We start from the raw sequence: 10,631 nt of genomic DNA on the forward strand, positions 1-10,631 counted from the left end.
CCGGTTCTGTGCGGACGGCGCAGAGCCTGCTTCGGATTCTGTCTGCCTTTCTTACTGCCCTCCCCCCACTTGTGTGCACGTGCGTTCTCTCTCTCTCTCTCTCTCTCTCTCTCTGTTCCTCAAAATCAATAAATAAAAACTTAAACTTTTTTTTCAATAAAAATTTAAAAATAAATAAATAAATAAAAGAAACCCCCAAACTCTTCCATTAGCTGTGCAGCCTCTGGAAACTGCAACAAGTGTGGTCAGAGCTGCCAGGAAAAGCCACAGGAACCTGTCTTCTGTGTACTATACAAAAATAAACAAACTACTCGCCTCCTGTCTCCGGGAAACGTCTCTTTTCTGGTTGTTTTTGTGTATTCTCTACCTCTATCCCTTACGAACATCCGTTGCCAATGCTACCAATAGGAATTTCAGAAGCTTAAATTTAACTAGCATTTTCAACTCCTGGACAGGGAACCATTTTTTCTCAGGTGAGAATTACATTATTGCCAGTCATTGCCTGGAAAGGTAACCGGGATGACAGACCCCTTGCGAATGCCTCGGGACAAAACAGGACACAGGCAAGGGATCTGGAAGCAAGAGAGCTGCAACCGCAAATCCAAATCCCTTTCATTCACAGCACATGTAAGTTTCAGAGGTGCAGCCTGCAAGATTCTTGTGGGTCGTAAAGAGAAGATCACTCACATAAACTATGGATTTGCCATCTGGAGTGCATGTTCTGAAACTTGTATTATCTGAGTAAAAAAATTTTTTTCTTGGCAAAATACTTCTGTCCTGTTGCCATAGTCATAATTGCATTTTTCTCTTCTTATGTGTGTGCTTTTTTTCAACTTGACCTATTTCTGCGACATATTTTAGAAATGGAAAGAAAATTCAAGTTGATGTATATAGCATCTGGTTTTCCATGATAAATAGGTTATATTTATTATCTTTATATTTTCCATTCCTTTTCCTTTAAGTATTAGTAATAGAAGCCATTTAAGAGTGTGTTTTGATTTTAAAGATTAGGTCAATATATTCTGAATCACATTTATAGAATCAAATTTGTACTCCTGCAGCAAATTATCTATGGAAGTTGCCAAGGCAACATCAGCTATCTCTGATATTAGAGGTAGAAAATATAGAAAGTTATAGTTCAATAATTTCATTAGCCAAATATTTTCTATGAAAATATTTAACAGAAATATTTGTGAAGCCTGTATTCATTGGCTTTAGTTTTGGATTCAAGGAACTTTTAAAGCACTGAGTTCATTTTATTATTTTCACCAGATAAACGGCAGTTAAATTTCTCCAAGTCTACTGTGGGTCAACATGTGAGTTAATATGTGTCCTTCACAGTTTAAGTTGTGCTATATGTCAAATTACAAAATGCCCTGTTTGAGGAAAGAAATAAGGCATGGTTATAGATAAACATATTTTAGAGATTTCTCTGTCAATGATTTAAGAAAAATAAAATCTTGATGCATATATATACACACATACTCCTAATTTCTTTTTCTTTTTTTAAATGTTTGTTTGTTTTTGAGAGAGACAGAGACAGAGCATAAGCAGGGGAGGGGCAGAAAGAAAGGGAGACACAGAATCCAAAGCAAGTTCCAAGCTCTGAGCTGTCAGCACAAAGCCTGACATGGGACTCGAATCCACGAACCATGAGATCATGATCTCAGCTGAAGCCAGATGCTTAACCAACTGAGCCACCTAGACGACGCCTCCCTTTTTTTTAATGTTTATTTATTTTTGAGAGAGACAGAGACAGAGTGTTAGTAGGGGAGGGCCAGAGAGAGACATATGCTAATTTCTAAACAAATAAACATTAACTCAATAGCTTCTGAACTTGACCAACAAAAATAAAACTCTCAACGATTAAAAATAACAAAACAATGAAAGTATTTCACCACTTAAGCCAGGAGTGTTTAAAGAATTTTTTTTTTTTGGCCTTTAATATATTCACTAGGTTATTTGATATTGTATTGTGGAGAATAAATAAAAAGTTCCGGCTTGTATTTTAAAATAAGCCCTGCATTTTATATTTTTTATATTTGTACTCGTTTGAAGAGAAAATACCTTAGCATAAACTTTATAATATAAAAAACTCAAATTTCAGATTCTAATTATATCAACAAAGAGAATCTAACAAGTTGTATATGTAAGAATATTGTTTCTTTGAAAACCCCCAAGGTTTGGTTCTTTTCATGCATATGGAGTTAATCATTACATAATGAGAAGTGGACCAATAATTTCATTTATTTATTTATTTGTTTGTTTATTTATTTTGTGAGACACAGACAGAGCACAAGCAGAGGAGGGACAGATAGAGAGGGAGACAGAATCCGAAGCAGGCTCCAGGCTCTGAGCTGTCAGCACAGAGCCCAACGCGGTGCTGGAAATCAGGAGCCAAGAGATTATGACCTGAGCCAAAGTCCAACGCTCAACCGAGCCATTCAAGGGCCCCTTATTGACTTTATTTTTTAAGTTCCATTGATATTAATAAGATTTTATCAGCAAAAATTTTAGTAATGCTCTGTTTTATAATACTAAGCAATTACGGAAACTGAATAATTACTATATCTACTTTCATTAGAACTAAGTCCCCGGATGTTTAAATAAACATTTTTATGTAATTCTTAGAGAAATTCTCCAAGGTAGTTATTAACCTTATTTTACAAATGAGAAAACTAAATATAAGCAGAATCTAAATAACTAGCTAAGGTCATGCAGTTCATGAATGAACCCCAAGATTGATTTCAAAGCCTGTTCTTTTACCACTAACTGTCTTTCCTGGAAGCTAAATGCTTATTTTCTGCCAGTGCCAACTATTTTAGTGTTAATTTCAGGTTACATTGCATTTGCTCATAGTCTCTTTTCTACATGGATCAGTCAGGAGACGCTAGAACTTGCTGTGGTAACAATTCTAACTCTGAAATATCCATGCCTAAACATAACAGAAGTTTATTTCTCAGTCACCCACATGTACTGTTGGATTGGTGGCATGAGGCTCACTCCACAGGTCACTGACAGCCTCAGTGTGACAGAGGCTCCCCCACCTGGAAACTCCGAGGTGCCACATAAGAGGGAGAAAAATAAGACAATAAGAAATAAACTTTGGTGTGAATAATATTTAATAGTAAATGATAAGCATTTGCCTTAGTTTGGAAAAAATTATATGCTATTTTTGGAAGTAGGTTTTTCTTTGTAATAATCACATTTTACATAGGGTCACATTAAAATTTATTGAATTTCCTGGGTGAGGGGCTAGATTTTGAAACTCACAAAGTATGGTCCTCCAACCAGCTGCTTCATTTCCTGAGGACATTTATGGAATGCAGAATCCTAAGCAACACCTCAGAGCCAATGAATCAGAATTTGAATTTTTATAAAATTCCCACAATGTTCTTGAGAACATTAAGGATTAACTGTTAATTTAATTTTAAAATAATTTAAGATTACTTTCTGGGATAATTCCAGTTTAATCTGCTATTTGATATTTTCCTTCTACAACACATAAAGTCACAAAGGGCACTCAAATCAGTGTGTCTTTCTGCCCACCTCTTTTCTATTCTATTGTTTCACCAAATTTAGGCATTTATATACATAATAGAAAATGAGAATTGACAGAGACTTTCCCCGTCTTCTTCTATCATATCAAGTTTATCAGGGATCAGCTGTAATCATCCTAAATATAAACATTGATATCACGAGAAGTGGTATATTTTTCTTCTTTCTGGAAGAAACTATACAGGCATATCTTGAAAATATTGCGGGTTTAATTCCAGATCATCACAATAAAGAGAATATTGAAATAAATCAAGTCAAATCAATTTTTCGGTTTCCAGTGCATGCAAACATTGTGTTTACACTACACGGTAGTCTATTAAGTGTGCAGTACCTTTTTGTTAAAAAAAATGTATACATCTTAATTTAAAATTTTTTATTCATAAAAAATGCTAAATGCTAAATGTCATTGAGCTTTCAGCAAGATATAATCTTTTTGCTGATGGAGCATTTTGCCTTGATGTTGGCAGCTGCTGACTGCTCAGGGTGTGGCTGCTGAAGGTTGAGGTGCCTGTGGCAATTTCTTAAAATAAGACTACAATGAAGTCTGCTGCATTGATTGACTCTTCCTTTCATGAATGATTTCTCTGGAGCACGTGAGGCTGTTTGCTAGCATTTTACCCACAATAGACCTTCTTTCAATACTGGAGTCCAACCTCTCAAATCCTGGTGCTGTTTTATGAGTTAAGTTTATGCCATAATCTAAATCTTTTGTCATCATTTCAACAATCCTCACAGCATCTTGACCAGGAGGAGAGTCCATCTCAAGAAGCCACTTTCTTTCCTCGTCCACGAGAAGCAATTCCTCATCTGATTTATCATGAGATTGCACTCATTCAGTCCCATCTTCAGACTCCACTTCTACTTCTAGTTCTCTTACTATTTCCACCACATCTGCAGTTACTTCCTCCACTGAAGACTTGAGCCCCTTCAATGAATTAAATTTCTTCCAAACTCCTGTTCATGTTGACATTTTTACTCCTTCCCACAAATCATGAATGTTCTTTTTTAATTTTTAAATATTTTAAATGTTTACTTATTTTTAAGAGGCAGAGACAGAGCATGAATGGGGGAGGGACAGAGAGAGGGAGACATGAAATCCAAAGCTTGCTCCAGGCTCTGAGCTGTCAGCACAGCACAGAGGGGCTCAAACTCACAAGCCATGAGATCGTGACCTGAGCCAAAGTTGGACGCTTAACTGACTGAGCCACCCAGCCGCCCAAATCATGAATGTTCTTTTTTTTTTTTTTTTTTTTTACAAATAGTTTATTGTCAAATTAGTTTCCACATAACACTCAGTGCTCATTCCCACAAGTGTTCTCCTCCATGCCCATCCCCCCTCCCCCCACATCCATCAGTCCTCAGTTTTTGTCAGCATTCAAGAGTCTCTCAGGGTTTGCCTCTCTCCCTTTCCCCCACCATTTCCGCCCTTCTTCTCCCCCTTGTTCCTCCATCAAGTTCCTCCTAATCCTCCTATACGTGCAAACATATGGTATTTGTCCTTCTCTGCCTGACTTATTTCGCTCAGCATAACACCCTCAAGGTCCATCCATGTTGCTACACATGGCCAGATTTCACTGTTTCTCATTGCCACGTAGTATTCCATGGTATAGATAAACCACATCTTCTTGATCCATTCGTCTGTTGATGGACACTTAGGCTCTTTCCATGTTTTAGCTATTGTGAAGAGTGCTGCTATGAACATTGGGGTCCATGTGCTCCTATGCCTCAGCATTTCTGTATCCCTTGGGTAAATTCCTAGCAGTGCTATTGCTGGGTCATAAGGGAGTTCTATTGTTAGTTTCCTGAGGAACCTCCACACTGTTTTCCAGAGGGGCTGTACCAGTTTACATTCCCACCAACAGTGAAGGAAGGTGCCCGTTTCTCCACATCCTCGCCAGCATCTAGAGTTCTCTGATTTGCTCATTTTAGCCACTCTGACTGGCGTGAGGTGGTATCTCAGTGTGGTTTTGATTTGTATTTCCCTGATGAGGAGGGATGCTGAGCATCGTTTCATGTGTCTGTTGGCCATCTGGATGTCCTCTTTGGAGAAGTGTCTGTTCATGTCTTCTGCCCATTTCTTCACTGGGTTGTTTGTTTTTCGGGCGTGGAGTTTGGTGAGTTCCTTATAGATTCTGGATATTAACCCTTTATCTGATATGTCATTTGCAACTATCTTTTCCCATTCCGTTGGTTGCCTATTAATTTTCTGGGTTGTTTCCTTAGCTGTGCAGAAGCTTTTAATCTTGATGAGGTCCCAAAAATTTATTTTTGATCTAGATTCCCTTGTTTTTGGGGATGTGTCAAGTAAGAAGTTGCTGCGGTGGAGGTCAAGGAGGTTGTTTCCTGCTTTCTCCTCTAGGGTGTTGATAGTTTCCTGTCCAAATCATGAATGTTCTTTAATGACATTAAAATGAGGAATCATTTCTGAAAGGGTTTTAATAGACTTTGCCCAGATCCATCATTATTTATGGCTGCTGTTGCCTTATAAAATTTATTTCTTAAACAAAAAGACTGGCAAGTCAAAATTACTCCTGGATCCATGGGCTGCAGAATAGATGCTGTGTTAGTAGGCATGAAAACAGCATTAATCTTAGTGTCTATCTCCATCGCAGCTCTTGGGTTAGCAGGTGCACTGTCAATGAGCAGTAATATGCTGAAAGAAATTCTTTTTTCTGTGCAGGAGTTATCAACAGGGAGCTTAAAATATTCAGTAAACCATGGTATAAACAGATATGTTGTCATTCAGGCATTCTGTTCCATTTATAGAGGACAGAGTAGATTTGACATAATTCTTAAGGGCCCTAGGATTTGGGGAGTGGTCAGTGAGCATTAGCTTCAACTTCAAGTTACCAGCTGCACTAGCCTCTAACAAGAGAGTCAGCTTGTCCTTTGAAGCTTTGAAGACATTGCTTGCTCCCTTCTTAACTATGAAAGTCCTAGATGGCATCTTCTTCCAAAAGGCTATTTTTTCCTACATTAAAAATCTGTTTATTGCAGCCACCTTTATCAGTTATCTTAGCTACATCTTCTGGATGACTTGCTGCAGCTTCCACATCAGTACTTGCTGCTTCACCTTGCACTTTTATTTTATGGAGATAGCATCTTACTTAAACCTCTCAAACTCACCTCTGATAGCTTCAAACTTTTCTGCAGCTTCCTCCCCTCTATCAGCCCTCAGAGAATTAAAGAGAGTTAGGTCCTTACTCTGGATTAGGCTTTAGCTTCAGTGGATGTTGTGGCTGGTTTGCTCTGTTCAGACCACTACAACTTTCTCCATATCAGCAGTAAGGCTGTTTTGCTTTCTTATCATTCATGTGCTCACTAGAGTAGCATTTTTAATATCCTTCAAGATTTTTTTTCTTTCATTCACAACTTGGCTGTTTGGCAAAAGAGGCCTAGCTTTTGACCTATCTCGGCTTTAGACAAGCCTCCCTCACTAGTCTGAATCATTTCCAGCATTTGATTGATTGATTGACTCTTTCAGAGTACAAAGAACACCTGCACTGTTCCACTGCTTTCATTATAGCATCAGGTCAGGACCCATGGGCAGAAAGAGCTGTACTGGGATTGTGAGGAGGGACTGATTATATACTTTTTAAAGGGTCAGGGATAGGTAAGTCTCTAAGGAATTTGGAAGCAAGGCTACCAGTGAGAGATGTGCTACTCTTCCTCTTGCTTGAGCACTTTAAGGCCATTGTAGGGTTATTAATTGGTTTAATTTCAGTATTATTGTGTTTCGGGAAGTAGGGAGGCTCAAAGAGAGAGACAGGGGAACAGCAGTTAGTGAAACAATCAGAACACACAAAGCATTTACCTATTAAGTTCGCTGTCTTACATGGGTGCAGTTCATGGCACCCCAGAGCAATTACAATAGTTACATCGAAAATAAGTGATCACAGATCACCATAGCAAATATTATAATAATGAAAAATTGTGAAATACTGCGAGAATTACCAAGATGCAATGCAGAGAAACAAAGTTAGCAAATGCTGTTGGAAAAATGGCGTTGACAGACTTGCTTGACACAGGGTTGCCAAAACCCTTCAATTTGTAAAAAAACCTCAATTTGTAAAAAACGCAATATCTGAAAAGTACAATAAAAGAAGCGCAATAAAAGAGGTACGCCTCTATTTTACTTTTTTTTTTTTTTACTTTTTTTTTTTTTTAATGTTTTATTTATTTCTAGGAGAGAGAGAGAGACAGCGTGAGCAGGGGAGGGTCAGAGAGAGAGGGAGTAACAGACTCTGAAACAGGCTCCAGGCTCTGAGCTGGCAGTCAGCACAGAGCCCGACGCGGGGCTTGAACCCACGAACCACGAGATCATGACCCAAGCGAAAGTCGGACGCTTAACCGACTAAGCCACCCAGGCGCCCCTCCTCTATTTTACTTTTAATCCTTTCAAGCTATATTTTATTGCTAACTCTACTTTTTTCTCCCATTGCCAATGGCACTTTAAAAAAAAAAGATTTTACAGTGCAAAGCATTACAAAGATAGGAAATCTTTGGAACAATTTGTTTCAGTATGTCAGTGTGTTACTCCCTATGACATCTAAATCTCTATTGGCAACTATGATTTCACAGTTTATGAATGACCTTGAACATAGTGCAGGTATGAATTATATGCCTTAAATTCTGAGAATATGTTTTAAATGTGTCTATATATGTTAAATATATCTAAGTATATGTATATATATTTTTCTCCCCCAGAATCATACTTTTTTTTCTTTTCTCTCATTTTATCTCTTCACTCAGAGTAAACTTGGACAGTAATTATGGGTGTGCTTTTGAAGGATAAGCATTTTCTAATCTTTCTACTGTTGTCACAGCAGGAAATTGCTTATTGGTATCATGTATTTCATTTAAAAGCAGCTGATCTACTCAATAAGATAAATCTTGACCATATGTTGGTAGCCTGAAACAATTTCATAAACAGAAAACATATTGTGAAAGTAAGGTACCTACAAATTTATCCAAACTGCCATTATTTCAAGGGTTTGCAAAGGTAAACATAAGATGTATATATGTTCTTCTTTTGAGCCTCCAAGTACACAATGATTTTTACTTCTTATAACAATACCTCTCTTTCAACCCTAGGGAGTTTCCCCAATGTATTTTCTTAGGCTACAAAAGGGGAAAGAATCTCTTTTCATTTCAAAGGAAAAGTTCAGACTGAGTAATTCCTGGAGGCTTAAGGACTTTCTGGAGGGAGGAAGGCAGCTAGTGGTGCACGTCTCCAAGCCACAGGGTGGGGGCACTGGGTGAGTCCAAGGAAGGACATGGCATCACCTCCAAGGCTACCGATGCTTTGGCAACACATGGACAGTGGACTTTCCATGGTTCCATTCTACCCACAGTTCTCCATTCATTCTTTTAGCAACTGTGTATGGAACACCTGCACTGTTCCAGGCTCCATTCTGGGTACTCGAGACAAAGCACTGAACAAGACAGACAAAATCATCTATCTTCAAGAGGCTTATGGAAGAAGACACAAATAAATGGAAAAAAATTAAATTTGTAGGTAATGTATACTGTGGGAAAATAAATAAAGCAGGAAAGGCACATTAAGAGGGATTTCTGTCAACACAGCAGTCAGGCACACTTCAATAATCCATTCCACACTATCTTATTCTCAGAGATCTTTCCTCTTTTATGAGATGGATGCTGACAAAGTAAGAGACATAGAGTCCTATGTTTCAAGGTTAAATTCTTTCTCATGTTTTGTTCATTTTCCCATTCAACTTTAAAAAATGTTTTTAAGTTTATTTACTTATTTTTGAGAGAAAGAAAGAGATAGAGTGAATGAACATGAGCAGGGGACAGGGAGGGACAGAGAGAGGAAGAGAGAAAGAGAATCCCAAACAGGCTCCACACTGTCAACACAGAGGGCAAAGCCAGGCTCAAACTCACGAACTGTGAGACCATGACCTAAGCTGAAGTCAGATGTGTAACCAACTGAGCCACCCAGGTGTCTGAGCTTTTCCGTTTTTTAAAAAAATATATGCTTGATTGTATAATGCCTCTTCTCACAACACAACACAAGGGATTACTATCTTTCTTAGTGTAAAATCCAAAATCCTTACGATGGCCTATAACATTGCTGCATGATCTGGTCTCTTGCTGACTGGCTTCATCGCCCACCACTTTCCTTGCTCACTCAGTTCCGGCCACCATGGCCTCTTTGCTATTCCTTTTGCATGCTAGGACTTTGTATGGCTGCTTCCTTTACCTTCAAGTTTTATCCTCCGGGTATCTAAATGGCTGGTTCTCTTACTTAGTTTTGCTGTCTCTTCAATATGATATCTTCAGAGAAGCCTTTCTTGAGCCTCCTAACAAAAATATATCCCCCCAACCCCATAAATCTGTTCTTACTGGCTCTCAATTCTATTCATAAACAGAGACTGAATATTTACATCCTTAAAGTGGATAATACATGTAAAACTTCTCCATGTAAGTGACACTTAGGCTGAGAATAAAATGACACAGACAGATTCAGTCATGTGAATGGCAGGAGAAATGCTTTTCAGGCAAATGGAAATTGATGCAAAAAGTCTAAAGTTTGACAGTTTTGAATGACAAAACAGGTCAATGTGACTGGAGCAAGTAGGAAAAGGGGCAGTAAGTTTTTAGATGAGGTTACAAAGGCGGGCAAGGGCCAGACCAAGTAAGAACTTTCGTTTACAGTGAACAGTTCAGGTGTTGTTGTATATCTGGTTAGAGAACATCACAGAATTTTAAGCAAAGTGGAAGTAAGTTTAAAGTATCTCTTCAGCTACTGAATAGTGCCTTTTACAGGGATGAGAAGACTAGATGAGGGATTTGTTCAAGGGAGTAAAATGTTGTCTTAGCAGCTAAACAAACTGAAAGATATCAATTAAACAAGAAGTATTTATTATCTTCTATATGTTCTCCATATTCTCTCTTTATATGTAAGGTACCAGAGGGACACCTGATATATCCTTGCATAGATATTCTTACAGAAAGATACTGTAGACCTATTTCTTTCCCTATGAAGATGCAAGCTAACTAGCAATACTAGTAAAGTCATAAATTGATCATAAGACATTTAAGTGCTA

At 38.1% G+C, this 10,631-nt stretch overlaps 1 pseudogene; it reads right to left on the bottom strand.

Moving 5' to 3' along the window:
* Positions 1-3,947: 3,947 nt before the first annotated feature.
* LOC120229452 lies at positions 3,948-7,253 on the bottom strand (annotated as a pseudogene).
* Positions 7,254-10,631: the final 3,378 nt, after the last annotated feature.

This window comes from Hyaena hyaena, unplaced genomic scaffold (genome assembly GCF_003009895.1).
Source record: "Hyaena hyaena isolate Hyena2069 unplaced genomic scaffold, ASM300989v1 scaffold_32, whole genome shotgun sequence".
In the NCBI taxonomy this organism is placed as follows: domain Eukaryota; kingdom Metazoa; phylum Chordata; class Mammalia; order Carnivora; family Hyaenidae; genus Hyaena; species Hyaena hyaena.